The sequence below is a fragment of the Macrobrachium rosenbergii genome, chromosome 7, assembly GCF_040412425.1.
Source record: "Macrobrachium rosenbergii isolate ZJJX-2024 chromosome 7, ASM4041242v1, whole genome shotgun sequence".
Taxonomy (NCBI): domain Eukaryota; kingdom Metazoa; phylum Arthropoda; class Malacostraca; order Decapoda; family Palaemonidae; genus Macrobrachium; species Macrobrachium rosenbergii.
In genome coordinates, this window is record NC_089747.1 from 58274134 (window position 1) to 58289133 (window position 15000).

The following is a 15000-nucleotide window of genomic DNA, read 5'->3' on the forward strand; positions in this document are numbered from 1 at the left end:
TTTTAACCCCCTCTTTTGAAAAGTCTGGGTGTCCACACAAAATTTCAGTGTGGCCACCACTTTTCAAGATGGCCACTAGCTGTTTCGATTTCTGACACTGAGTAAATCATTGTTGAAATACATACATCAATCATTATTCAGATAATGTCTTCCTGGGTAGAGGAGTTAATTGAAGATATCACCAGAGCTCCTACCACTATATATACCACTGTGATAAAGACGGCACACAAAATGGCCGCCATGAAACATTTTGCTTGATAACTCTGCAACTAAGAAAGATAGAAACATTAAATTTTTTATCTATGCCTACATCTGTGAGTCCAGAGAATCTGTTTCTAGCATTTCTAGTGGGCTATTATCAATATTATATCTTGGAAAGGGACCCCATAATGCTAATGAAAATTATACAAGCACAAGACTATAATGGAGTATGATAACAAAGTATTTTATCTATGTTCGAGCACTGTCCCATTGTCTTTTTTAAGAGTGAAATGAACGCAAGATTTTAGAGATGGATCTGGTCACCCTTTAGTGTGACGAAATTCTCATTTGCATCATTTGCAACATTATAGTTACACCTCACATTATGATTACACCTTACATTTACAGCTACACAGAGTTGTGCACGTAAGCCCAAGCCTGTACCATTTTTGGACTTGACAGAAGCATGGGGGATATTTGTGAAGGAGTCAGGTAGCTCAGGTACAGATTTTACCCTCTCTGGCCCAAACTGTACTGGCTGCCGCTCTTCCACCTAGTTGTCTTTGGCAGGGTGCTGGAATATCAAAATGCTGGTCCCATGAAAAGAGGTAGTAGTCTTAGTTGCTGAAGGGTTGTGATCGATGCTGTCCTTGACTGCAGTGGTAAACAACCCCTTTCTCAAGACAGGTGGACAGACTACACCCTCTTCCACATACCTGGTGACAGTGGCATCTCCCAGTCAGGCTGATATCTCCAGCACCCTGTCAAAGGAAATACTCATGCTATGATCAGGAAGCATTTCTACCAGGTTTCTCTTCCTGGTTTTGAAATAGATAGTCATGCCCATGAACACTGGAAAAGGAGTTTCCTATCCTCTGAGCATCGATGTACACTTGCTCCTTCCTTCTGTTTTGAGAAGCAGTTGTATTGCAGGAGCTGAGCAATAGCCAGGTCTGACTTTGAGGTGCTAACCCTTAGCTGTGACTTTATGTCTGCTCCATATTCGACCATACTAGCGAACTGGAGCAGACTTTGAGGTATGGCATCATTGATGCATCCTTCACCAAAGGTGCTGTCAAACCTGGACTGATGATCCAGAATATGCTTCCTCAGTATCTTTGCTGTTTTAGCAATCGCAAGTGTATCTGAGTAGTCAGATGTCTGAGACAGGTCTAAAGCTATCTTTCTGCAAGGCAAGTAGCACAATTCTGCCTTTCTTGTGTGCTTCTAATTCAGGGAGATCTGCTAACAATTTGTCCTTTACTCTTGTATTTACAGTGGGTGAGGCAATGCCCAATTGTTCTAGGCGCTGCTGATATAATTGGGATATGTCTGTAAGAGGAAATATGGCAGGACCATCCGAACTCAAGCTGGTTTCAATGATATAATTAACCACCTCTGATAAAACCAGTGGAAATACATCTGGTTCTTCACTGTAACATTGTTCTTTCTCAAGATTTCAAAGATAAGACCTCTCCTTATTGTAAAGGCCAGTGAGACATACAAGATGGTATTTCAGCTCTTGTGCAACTGCATCACCTGCACCTAGTTTTGCCAATATTTTTTCACATCATTAAGTGTGTGAGCGTACTCATGTAGTCTCCTGTTGAGATTCATGGTCATTACTTGTCGAAGATCTGATACAGGTGCCACATTTTCACAAAAAATGCATGCATCACTGTCATGACTCATTCGACACTGTTTAGCACACTTTTCCTGAGGATCACTACCTTTAACTGTAGATCTTCGCTTTCTTGCACGATCAAGTTGTGCATTATTAAATGTGGCCCTACAGCTCTTGTGGTATTTTGCCATGTTTTGTTGCAGTGTTGCTTGTATACCACTGCCTTCATCCAGCCTTGCAGGGTCAAAGTTATGTGTCATTTCACCAATCTCCTGAAACAAGGATACACTGGTTGAAATTACTACATAACCATCATGTTCAGGATTATGATGGACAGAGGCCAAGGGTGAAATTAAACCTTCATTTTTCTTGTCCTCCTGGCAAAGACAACATTTGCTCCAGTCGGTCTTCCTTTTCTGGACTGAATTTACACTTGTCATTATCAGCTCTTGGCTAAGACCGAGGGGCTATCCTTTTACCACCTTAATCTGATATGCATATTAATGTATGGGATACAACTAGGTTCGGTCACCATACACCTAGCCCTATCATTCATCCAGTGCCATTTAAGTCCTATGTGATATGTACACCATCCAGGTAAGTACATAAACAAGCCATGTTGAACCCCATTTACCCTTGGTTTGGCTCTCCCGTCCTGGCACCTCCTGTCAATTATGGTGCAGATGTCTTACTAGAACTACCAACTATATATATACTTTCTACCAGCTAATTGATATGGGACTATTTGACAGCATTTGGGACACTAAACCACGAAACTACACTAAAGCAAATCTAGGTACAGCGTAAGTAAAGCAAGATTAGCAAACACTGAACCCCATGCTGAGTTACGCAGCAGTGAAGTCACTAATGTGCCCTGTTTGTGCACTGACGTTCACTCTTTTAAATTAAAACTAAAGATAAAACCACCACCTAAATTATATATAGACTTCCAAACTATTATATTGCACAGGAAGACATTTTTCCATGCCTACTGAATCCTGAGACACGATTATTTAAGGTCTTTGGCTGCCTTATTGGATGCCATCTTTCTTTATTTATGCATTATGAAATCTTTAACAGAAATGCATTTTAATTTTGCCTAGTGATTCTGCCTTAAATGTGTATAACCAAAACAAATAATAAAATATTACCAGAGGCACATGAGTCCGATGTTAAAACCTTGACTAGTGGCCATCTTGAAAAACAGCAGCTATTTTGGAATTCTGAGTGGACACCCAGTAATTTTCAAAAAGTGGCCAATGGAGAAGATATGCACCAAATTTCATGCTTGTATCATTAACTGAGGAAGAGGGAAGATGTAAGAAAGGAGGGGATGGGGAGGCGGAGGGAAGAAGGTGAGGGGACAGGTGAATGGGGAGGCGGAGGGAAGAGGGAAGGTGAGGGGGACAGGTGAATGGGGAGGGAGGGGGGGGAAAGGGAGGAGGAAAGGTGGAAGGGGTAGTAGGAGGGTGGGGGGAAAGAATGGGGAAAGGGGATGGAAGAATAAAAGGGGAAAAGGGGAAAGGGGGAGGGGAAGTGGGTGGGAAGGGGAGGAGGGGGAAGGGATGGGGGGAGGGAAGAGGGAAGGTGAGTGGGAGGGGAGGAGGAAGGGGAGAAGAGGGAAAGGGAGGGGAATGGAAGAGGGAAGCGGAGGGGAGGGGAATGGAGAGGGAAGGAAGAGAGAGGGAGGGAGGGGAGGGGATGGAAGAGGAAAGGGAGGGAAGATGGAAGGTGAGGGGAGGGTAAAAAGTAAGTATAGCTTAGTTTTTACCAGACCACTGAGCTGATTAACAGCTCTCCTAGGGCTGGCCCCGAAGGATTAGACTTATTTTACGTGGCTAAGAACCAATTGGTTACTTAGCAACGGGACCTACAGCTTATTGTGGAAGAACCACAGGGAATTTCTATCACCAGAAATAAATTCCTCTAACTCTCCATCAGCGGCATGGCGGAGGGGCCCATCGAATGACGGTCTGAAGCTCAACCAACTCGGCCAACAAAGGGCTAGGGGGGGGTAGGAGGAAGGGAAGGAGAGGGGGAGTTTTAGTATTATATATATAGAGAGAGAGAGATAGATAGATAATTGACAGAAAGTCACCCAGCTTCTCCTAAACCACTTGCTATTCACACACATTAAGAAACGGCGTCTCTTCTGTGTTGTGAGCAGTCCCTACCTGAGCATCAGGAAATTTGAATTTTGGGGGCTACTTTGAATGGCCCACTGTATCTTTCAAATTCATTATTTCAAAAAACAAACCCTGAAAGGCACCCTCCAGAATACGAGCTTTCAGAAAACTTTTAACGCTGTTGCTCCACAGATATGTTAGGGCCATCACCCACCCGCCCACCCACCCACCCCCTACCACATCCCCTGAACACCAAAAATCAGTATCTGGATCTCCGGAACGGCTTCAAAGATTTAGATGTAATTTGGCACGATTATAGACCCTGGTGGGAAACCTCTAAAGCCACAGTTTCATCCCGGTCGGTTAAATATTTCCAGAGGTATAGAGGGCCACACTGGGGGTTTTTGTGTACTCCGAGTTGCTGGGCTTTACTAACTGCCAACTACCATGGCGGTTGATATACAAAATTTGCGTGTGTGGACGCGTGTTTACAATCTGTAAGAACTAAATACATTATGTGAAAGCTTTCTTTTCATAAAAACTAAACGATCACCATAACACTATCAATAGTTTTCAGAAAGAGTAATAACCAAGAAATAGCAAGAGAAAAGTGGCATCTACTCACGGAATTCTGTCATTTCCTTCCTCGCAAGGAGGGCAATGTCCGCGTTTCTGATGGCAATTATACGTCACGAAGGTCGATTCATCAAACGACGAAAAAGGAAGGTGGGGGGAGGGAATTAAGGCCTGTGAAGGAGAGAAATACTTTCGTTAGGGAAATAGTCCCACAATTTTTTTGTTCTACTGTAGATGTGTTGCATTTGGTGGCCATTATATTATATATATATATATATATATATATATATATATATATATATATATATATATATATATATATATATATATATATATATATATATATATATATATATATATATATATATATATATATATATATATATATATATATATATATAAATTTCTGACTCACATCTCGTCTTTCAATTGAGAGACGAGACTGCTGCTAACCAAGACCCGCAAGTCATAAAAGAAGTTGGAACCTGAGTACCACTGCACCCAATTGACAGCATTTCAATCAAATTATCCTTTGTGTGTTGCTTATTTCTATCATATTCACTCAAGAAGCATAACTCGAATGAAATGCTATCAATTGGGTCACTGCTGAGTAGGGAAATTGGGATAACACGCTGGTATACAAGGCAGTTAGCCTCCTCACCTAATTCCCTGGGTACAGTGGTACTCAGGCTCCAACTCCTTTTATAACTTGTGTGGCCCGGTTGGCAGCAGTCTCGTCTTTCAATTGAAAACCTGGGTTCGATCCTAATGTGAATCAGAAATTTATTTCTGTTTACATGTAATTATATATATATATATATATATATATATATATATATATATATATATATATATATATATATATGTGTGTGTGTATAATATATATATATATATATATATATATATATATATATATATATATATATATATATATATATATATATATATATATATATATATATATATATATATATATATGAAATTAGGTTCATGAAATCTCTAGCAGGAACGTTATTAATTGCCTCTTCTTGTTTTAACGTCGCCCTCTGTTGGGGTCAATAATCTTAATAGTCGAATAAAACAAAACAACTTTACCTCGTTGTTCGTTGCTCGTGTTTGTAACCACATTTAAACTTTGGTCGTTATATTACTTCTTGCGATCCTGTATATACTGAATTTGCTGAAGAGTATCACCATAATGTTATTTTCGCGTTGCCTTTGTTTGAAATATGCCCATATTTATGAGTAAGGTCTTCAGACGGGGAGTACGGATATTTTTTCAATTATGCAATAGACTCCCAACGTTTCAATACAGTCCAGTATAGAGTTCCTAGCTGCGGATGTAGATATAAAGGGGAAAAATGCTGTTGCAACGTAAGCTTGATGTGTGGAATAAATATGAGTTGAATTTGTAAAATTTTCTGCCTCATGTGCATGTGTTAATTCATTGTAAAAGTATTTATCATAAAGTCGACAAATATCAGCGAATCAGCTGTTTTTATTTTACATAGTAAACAGCGCCGATATTTTCGCACGGAAAATATCAGGTGGGAACTATTTCCTATTTATCACTACCAGAATATGATTAACATTTGATGACATCGACAGGAAAATTTCGAGGGATTAATGTTTTTGTACTTGTAGGACATATATATATAGAGAGAGGACATATATATATATATATATATATATATATATATATATATATATATATATATATATATATATATATATATATATATATATAACAACAAGCAGGAGTCCAAAAAAACGACAGCCAATAAAATAGTTGCATATTTACTGAAAGAAACGTTTCGTGTTACTTAAACACATCATCGGTCTGTAAAATTGAAAAATACATATGAATTCTCTAATTCAAAATAAAAGCTAAATTATAAACAGCAGTTACATTCTTTAAAATTACAAAATATATAAAAAAGTAAAAAGAAAGCAGATTTTTTTTTTTTTTTTCTAAGTCTACCTGATCAAAAGAAGGGGAAAGACGAAGTGAGACCACAAGCTCACGCATGCCCAGAGTACACTTAGGCCAAGTGCAAAGGAGAAGAGGACACGTTGGAGTTTAAAAGAGGTGCATGACGTTTAATAAACAGACTCAAGGGTCGTTAATTAAGCCGATTGTTTGGTAGTCCCCAGGATGGAAAAATGTTTTTTATCAATATTAACCTTGCATTTAACGGCATGATTTCTGATACTAGAAAATTCGGGGTAGTGTTATTCGTGAGCCAGTTCTGTAGCTCAAACCTAAGTGGCTGTAATAACGGACCTGCAACATTCTCTTTGATGAGCCAACATAACTACCAAAACATCTTGGGCATTCAAAGTTGTAAATAATATTGGACTTCATAAAGGTCTGTAGCTTGTCCTTATAATTAAAAAAGCCGCCAATCTTTAGTGGATTCATAGGTATTAAGTTCAGTTTTAGAAATCCAAACTTTTTCTATGATTTGTTTGACTTTGGATCTAAGAAAGTCAGAGTGCGTATACGGTATCGTGGAACTACCAAACAATCGGCTTACTTAACGACCCTTGAGTCTTTGTTTATTAAACGTCATGCACCTCTTCTAAACTCCAACGTGTCTTCTTCTCCTCTGCACTTGGCCTAAGTGTGCGTGAGCTTGTGGTCTCACTTCGTCTTTCCCCTTCTTTTGATTAGGTAGACTAAGAGAGAAAAAGAAAAAAAAATCTGCTTTCTTTTTACTCTTTTTATATATATTGCAATTTTAAGAATGTAACTGACGTTTTTAATTTAGCTTTTATTTTGAATTAGAGAATTAATATGTACTGTTCAATTTTACACGAAACGTTTCTTTCAATAAATATACAACTGTTTTGTTGACTGTCGTCTTCTTTGGACTCCTGCTTCTTGTTGTATACTTCGCCTGAATGTGTATATGTACATATATATGCATATATATATATATATATATATATATATATATATATATATATATATATATATATATATATATATATATATATATATATATATATATATATACAGTATATATATATATATATATATATATATATATATATATATATATATATATATATATATATATATATTAAATATATATATATGCCTACAAGTACAAAAATATTAATATATTAGCTTCCCAAGTCAAAAAATATTAAGGTCCTCGAAATTTTCCTGTCGATGTCATCAAATGTTAATCATATTCTGGTAGTGATAAATAGAAAATAGTTCCCACCTGGTATTTTCCATGCGAAAATATCGGCGCTGTTTACTATGTAAATAAAAACAGCTGATTCGCTGATATTTGTTGACTTTATGATAAATACTTTTACACTGAATTAACACAACATTTATTCCACACATCAAGCTTACGTTGCATCAGCATTTTTCCCCTTTCATATCTATACCCGCAGCTAGGAACTCTCTCTCCACTGTACTGTATTTAAACGTTAGACGCCTACTGCATAATTGAAAAAAATATCCGTACTCCCCGTCTGATAACCTCACTCAGAAATATGCGCATATTTCAAACAAAGGTGACGCGAGAATAACATTATGGTGATACTCTTCAGCAAATTCAGTATATACAGGATCGCAAGAAGTAATATAAGGACCAAAATTTAAATGTAGTTAAAAACACGAGCACCGAACAACGAGGTAAAATTGTTTTGTTGTATTCAACTGTTAAGATTATTGACCCCAATAATCTTAACAAGAAGAGGCAGTTAATAACGTTCCCGCTAGAGATTTCATGAACCTAATTTTTATATATATATATATATATATATATATATATATATATATATATATATATATATATATATAAATAAGGTAGTGAACCTTTAAACATTCGCAAATCGTTCCAACAAATATAGTTAGAGACCCTCAGTTATCACATAGCTATCTTGAACGTAGGGGATGCATACGTGCAGTACACGAGACCATCATTTTACTTAGAAAAGAAATCAGGATTTTACCAGATACGATTTCCCCACGCACTCACGAAATACCGAAAACAAGGCCAATTTATTCCCCCTCACTGAACGTTGCTATACTATTCCCTAAAACTGTAGGAATAGTCGTGATCTTCGTGTCATAGAATATTCTAATTGTGATTTCACATCCCCCTGCACACAGTAATGGGGAGGGCAGAACCTAAATTCCACTTTGGTAAGGGGAAGAAAACTCATACGAAAAAGCTTAAAGGGACAGGGGCGGAACAGATACCTAGTTAATGGCGCTGATGTTTGCCAATTTCGTGTAAAAGGGCGAGGAAAGGGTTGATGGATGAATGGCAGGCAGTTAGACAGACAGGCAGACGATGAAAACAAAACCTTACGTAGTTAGGGACATAAGAATTCCTGCCCTGGACAACAAATAATAAAAAAATAAGTAAAGTCATTTGAGCAGTATTATTCTTTCAGTTTTCAAGTAACAGAATTATTTCTCATCGTTCAAGACTTTTTTCACTAATCTGACACGTCGAAAAAAGATACGTGGGCTCTTGCACGCCGGGGTAATTTGCCTAAAGAGAAAGAAACGAAATTGAGAGTCTTCGGGAAACAGAAAAAGGGCAAGTAACCTGATTCCAACATAAAATCTCTCTATAACAGCGTTATGTTTGCATGTTTCTGGATGGGTTGTTAGTAACTGATCAGAAGGAACATGGTCATGCGCATGTTTCATTCCTTTTATTCACGCCCACAATATGATTATAGACACTTGGTTGATAATTTCAAAAGTTCCCCCTCTAAACTTAAATTTTTGTATACAAATGTATATCAAATGTCAATTTTACCATCCTCTCTGTTACTTAAAAAAAGGGGAGGTTTCCTTGAAACCTATTCATGAAACTGCAGCTTTATTTTAAATATGGAAAAATTAAATTCAGCCACAACAAAGCAATCAACTTTGTTAATCCTACATGGAAAACGTCAACAACCATTTTCCCCCAAAAACAGTTTAACCATGAGGATTCTGGAGATATAATCAATCCAGAGAGGCAAACAAACAGTGATATTTAATATCAAACGCGATATCCTCAACAGAGGCACCCGAGATTTTCGTTCATTTCACAAGGCTTGCCTTTCATCTCTGAGGTGGAAGGAATGATGCAGTGATTCTGAATGGGGGAGAGCGATAGTGTTCGGAATGGCCTTTTATCAAAGTCTGTCTTTTTTCGGGCGAAGATGCTTTTCAAGTTTTACAAAACATGTCTGTTTACTAGTGAAGCCCAGACTGTTATGATATTTATCGTAACGAAACATATATACAACAAATTAGTACTTGGAGGTTTCCAACGCAATAGTCTCTAATGTACGTTTGTGTTCAACCACCCATGTCATTTCCTTTTCCAGCATTTATTACAATGAACTTAACATGATTATTAATAATACTTTCTTATCTGGCAAGTATTGAGAAAAATCTATATATATTCTTGATATAAATTTTCTCTCTAGATATCTCAACTACAACCTCTAAAATATTAGAAATACTCACTCGTATTTATATATTATAAATAATATACATATACGGATATACTTTTACCTATATATAGGGGTATATAGATAGTGGGCGGCCGTGCATATTATATGGCCAGATATATATATATATATATATATATATATAATATATGAAAGTTTTATATATAAATTTTTATATATTTATCTGTTAATGTTTATATATATATATATATATATATATATATATATATATTATATATATATATATATATATATATATATATATATATATAGGTTCAAGCATTATGAATAATAATAATAATAATAATAATATATATATACATAATATATAATACCATAATAGTATATAATAATATATAAATAAATATATATATATATAATATAAAAATAAATATATATATATATATATATATATATATATATATATATATATATATATATATATATATATATATATATATTAGAACAGAGAGAGAGAGAGAGAGAGAGAGAAGCAGCCTTGTGAAGAGAGAGTAACCTCTTGAGAGAGAGAAGAGAGAGAGAGAGTTTTCAGAGAGAGAGTCTGAGCAAAGAAGAAGAATGCAGCCTTGTCCACAAAATTCATCTCTGGGCAAAATTTCCGGTACCGTGTTTAGAAAAGCGCGGCGTTTTTCACGGTCTGGCGATCAAAGAGTTTATGTAGGAATGTTATTGCAACCCGCGGGCGAGGACAAGAGGAGAGGTGACCCAAATCGACCCTGGGGCCTCTGGGTCTCAACCTTGTCTCATATCAGGCACCGTTATGAAGGAAAATATTAGTTTTCGTCGTTGGAATTCGGGCCTCACTGAAATGGCGATTTAAAGCGAGGACGGAAGAGATTATTTTCACAATTTTATTTTTCAATAAAGAGCTGTCTTGGGATTCTATTTCTTTTATGTTGTGGGTATAATAATAATAATAATAATAATAATAATAATAATAATAATAATAATAATAATAATAATAATAATAAACCCCATTCTTCAATAAATTGAGGGAGACATCTTTTAATAACAATTTTCTTTCTGTTATATCATGAGCCACCAATCACTTTAAAGAAGGATAGGCAATCATTCATCCCCTTAGTTTAATTTATACGTGAAATTTAGAATATTGTTACCTAAAATACTTTTTCTTCACCCTCATTTCCATTCAATTGCTTTTGAATCACTTAACGAAAGATACGCAATCATTTATCCCCTTAGCAAGTTGTTTACGCAAAATTTCGAACTTCGTTGCCTAAAATACCCATTTCACTGTGATTTCCATTCACTTACTTTTCATTAGTTCAAGCTTAGTTAATTAATGGGTCCATCTTTCGATTACTGGATTCGAAACATTCTGAAGGTCCCTCTGATGTAATCCCCTTCCTGCCCCGACGCTCGAACTGTTCAGTCAGTCAGTGGTCTCATTTCAGAGTTTTGATTGGCATGAACACGCGATTCATATTCAGCTTCCGGGTAGCTCTCTCTCTCTCTCTCTCTCTCTCTCTCTCTCTCTCTCTCTCTCTCTCTCTCTCTCTCTCTTAGAAAACATTGAGCCTCTTGTTACTGTGCATTACTCTCGATGCAAACATCCAATGCCTTATTATGACAAGACAGAATAAACAGAAAACTGGTGGCCACGAGTAAAACTTTTGAAGGAGTACGCAAGATGAAGCAATTCCTATAAGAAAAAGTAAACCAGTCAATAATCTTTAAAACCTACATCCAAGAGATCTGAATCTTTACAAAAAATTCCAATGAATTTGCAATAACTTAAAATGTAAGAAAATGTGCCTTGGTTCCTCGAGGATATGCACAAATGGCCTCGAATTCCCTGATCTTAAGTGCTAACAGATTCTGAATCTCTCAATCTACAGTCAAACACATCCTACTTCTAAAAGTGCATCTCCTCTAATGGTATTCAGGAATTTACTACATATGTATAAAAGGTATCTGATTCTGTTACGTAACTTCAAAAGATTCGCCGACTGAAAATACTTGTCCTGACTTTCGCAGAGGAAAGTCTTGGTCGGTTTCATCGAACACCGAAAATATTGGGTGTTTTTCCAAGAACGTGGCCGACATAATCTTAAGCTTGACTTAATCTTAACAGCTGCCGCTTCTTCTTCCATGTTGGGTTTCTTAATCTCGGGTTTTATGAAACATAAGACTCTTGACAAGCGTATCTTAACTCATTTACACTACGACTGCGATTTTTGCTTGTACCATTTGGAGAGAAATTATAACTTGTATTTCATGTCTTTAAAACGTTTTGCATACAATATTTTGTAATTGTGCAGCTAGTTACGTAAATTAAATGTTCACTAGAACCGAACTAGAATGTACTTCTTTAAGATTGAACATTAGTAATAGCTAAAAGAGTATGAATAAAATGACGAGTAAAAATAAAAGAAATATATGAATCTCTCTCTGTTTCTTTCTCGTATGTATGTATGTATGTATGTATATGTGATTTAGTATATATATATATATATATATATATATATATATATATATATATATATATATATATATATATATATATATATATATATATATATATATATATATATATATATATATATATATATATGAGCCTCGATGGCCCGAGTCGGTTAGAGCAGCAGCCTCGGACTTCTCAGAGGTCTGTGGTTATGGTTCAAATCTGCAGCTGACCGCTTAAAGAGGCGGACACTTTGCTATCTGTGTAGACACCCCGGGATTATGTATGTAATCAACGGATAGGTTTCCTTAAAAGAAAATGGGTGTTACAGACTAATACACACACAAACAAAGCCACTCCAACATCTTCTAATAAACATAACAGGCACCTCACACATCTCGACTGTCGACCTAACCGCGCAACGTCTCCTCGCTGCTGGGAGAAAGGGCATTGGTGACTGGTACAATACATGTACATACGCTACCGGGGTCTAAGCGATGACAGGCAGGGCAGCCGATCAAGACTAAAAAGTCTACCTCAAAGCCATATCAAAGTCCTTCAAAAAGGAGGCATCATGCTTACACATACAAACATACAAAATATAAAAAAAGCACGTTAAAATAAGAATATATATATATATATATATATATATATATATATATATATATTAAATATATATATATATATATATATATATATATATATAATAAAACTTTAAAATCTATAGTTTATATCTTTCAGAATAAAGGGAAGTCTCTTTGTAGAATGGGAAAAAATAGTTAACACAAAATTTTAATCATCAATAATATAGTTACTTTGTACCGAAGTACGTACAGTACATACTTCCTTCAGATAAATTTGTACTTACGTACTTCATGACATAACAAAAACTCTGAAAAACGTAACTTCATCTAACATAGCCACTTTCACCCTTAGGTACCCTTTGCATATGGCTTATCACTGATAATCTCTCTGCCTTTAAATCTACCCACGTTCTGTTGGATATCGCATTCACATCATTTATTTATTGTCTACCGTGGGCAGCTTGAATGGCATGGTATTTACAGTAGAATAATCCAAGTGAATGTCAGAGGCTGCCCTCCTCCCCATGAATGCTCCATGGATATTATGCACAAAAATGACTGTTCGGCTATCCAGGGCAACGAGTACATTCATATACGAACGAATATTCAACAGAATAAATTCCCAAACTTTATGGACTTTTGCAAAGCTTCCGTGCATTACATTTTTTACTTCTCTCCCTGTAAATGTTACGTAGTTTCCTCTCAGTTCTGAATGAAACAAGATGGAAAATGAAAAGATAAAAGCTTCAATTATTTTCTCTCTGAAATCCCCTGAATATAAATAACTATTCGCGAAAAAGGAATCATGAGCTTGACTATTAAGTCAGCTTTCCCTCCCCTTGACATTAAACAGCAGATGTACGTAAAGAACTTTCTTTCACAACAGCCCCCACCGGGGTTTTTGTCTGGTCTTGTAAAATTCATGTGAGTAATTTCGCCCTCTCGTGAATGGAAAGAGTCCATTGGATAGAGTCTGCATATAAGCTTTCGTATTCTTTTGTCTACATGGGTAGCTTTTAATTTGCTTATTCTCTCTCTCCCCTCTCTCTCTCTCTCTCTCTCTCTCTCTCCGGAAGTAATGCTCTTCTAAGGGAAGAAGTAAGGAAGTGAACACGCATTTACACACACACACACACACACACACACACATATATATATATATATATATATATATATATATATATATATATATATATATATATATATATATATATATATATGTAATATATATATGTGTGTGTGTGTATATATATACATATATAAATACATACATATATAAATACACACATAATACACACACACACACACACACACATATATATATATATATATATATATATATATATATATATATATATAGAGAGATATAGAGATATATAGAGAGAGAGAAGATTATTTCACGTGCCATTGTTTTAACAATTTTGTTTAAAAGACATAAAATCATTGTGCAAATGAAACTTGTCTCTAATGCAAATGATATTCACAGCGTTTTATCAAATGATATTAAAACAAATAATTAAAAGGAACTGGTAAGTTTGGTCCATTCTTACTCGGTTTTTGCCAAAACACAAACAACAGACTTCCACTCAGCAATTTAAGCAATTTTCTAATGATAATCTACAAAATGAAGGTTTATCATATTTTTCCCATAGTTTCCTTGTATATTAAGAGAATTATTATATAATCTGTGTATAAACCGCAAAATAAGTCCTTTAACGCACTGCATGTGAACTTCATATTAATTAGAGTTTACATGGAAAGATTGACGTCACGGCTGTGAAGAAAGAAACCTACCTTGCTTCCTGATTCTTTGCACTTGATCCCATTTATATATTTCCCTAAATAATTTCATGAAGGAAATAAGATTACAATATTCAAAAAGTCTCAATTTTTGTGCTGTTTTATCTGTGAACAAACGATATATTTTGTCTCACTTATCTGATTAACATTCGAGTTAAAATG

General features: G+C 35.6%; 1 pseudogene; it reads right to left on the reverse strand.

The window, feature by feature from the left end:
• Positions 1–1038: 1038 nt before the first annotated feature.
• LOC136840440 (uncharacterized) lies at positions 1039–2265 on the reverse strand (annotated as a pseudogene).
• Between the last annotated feature and the right edge of the window lie 12735 nt (positions 2266–15000).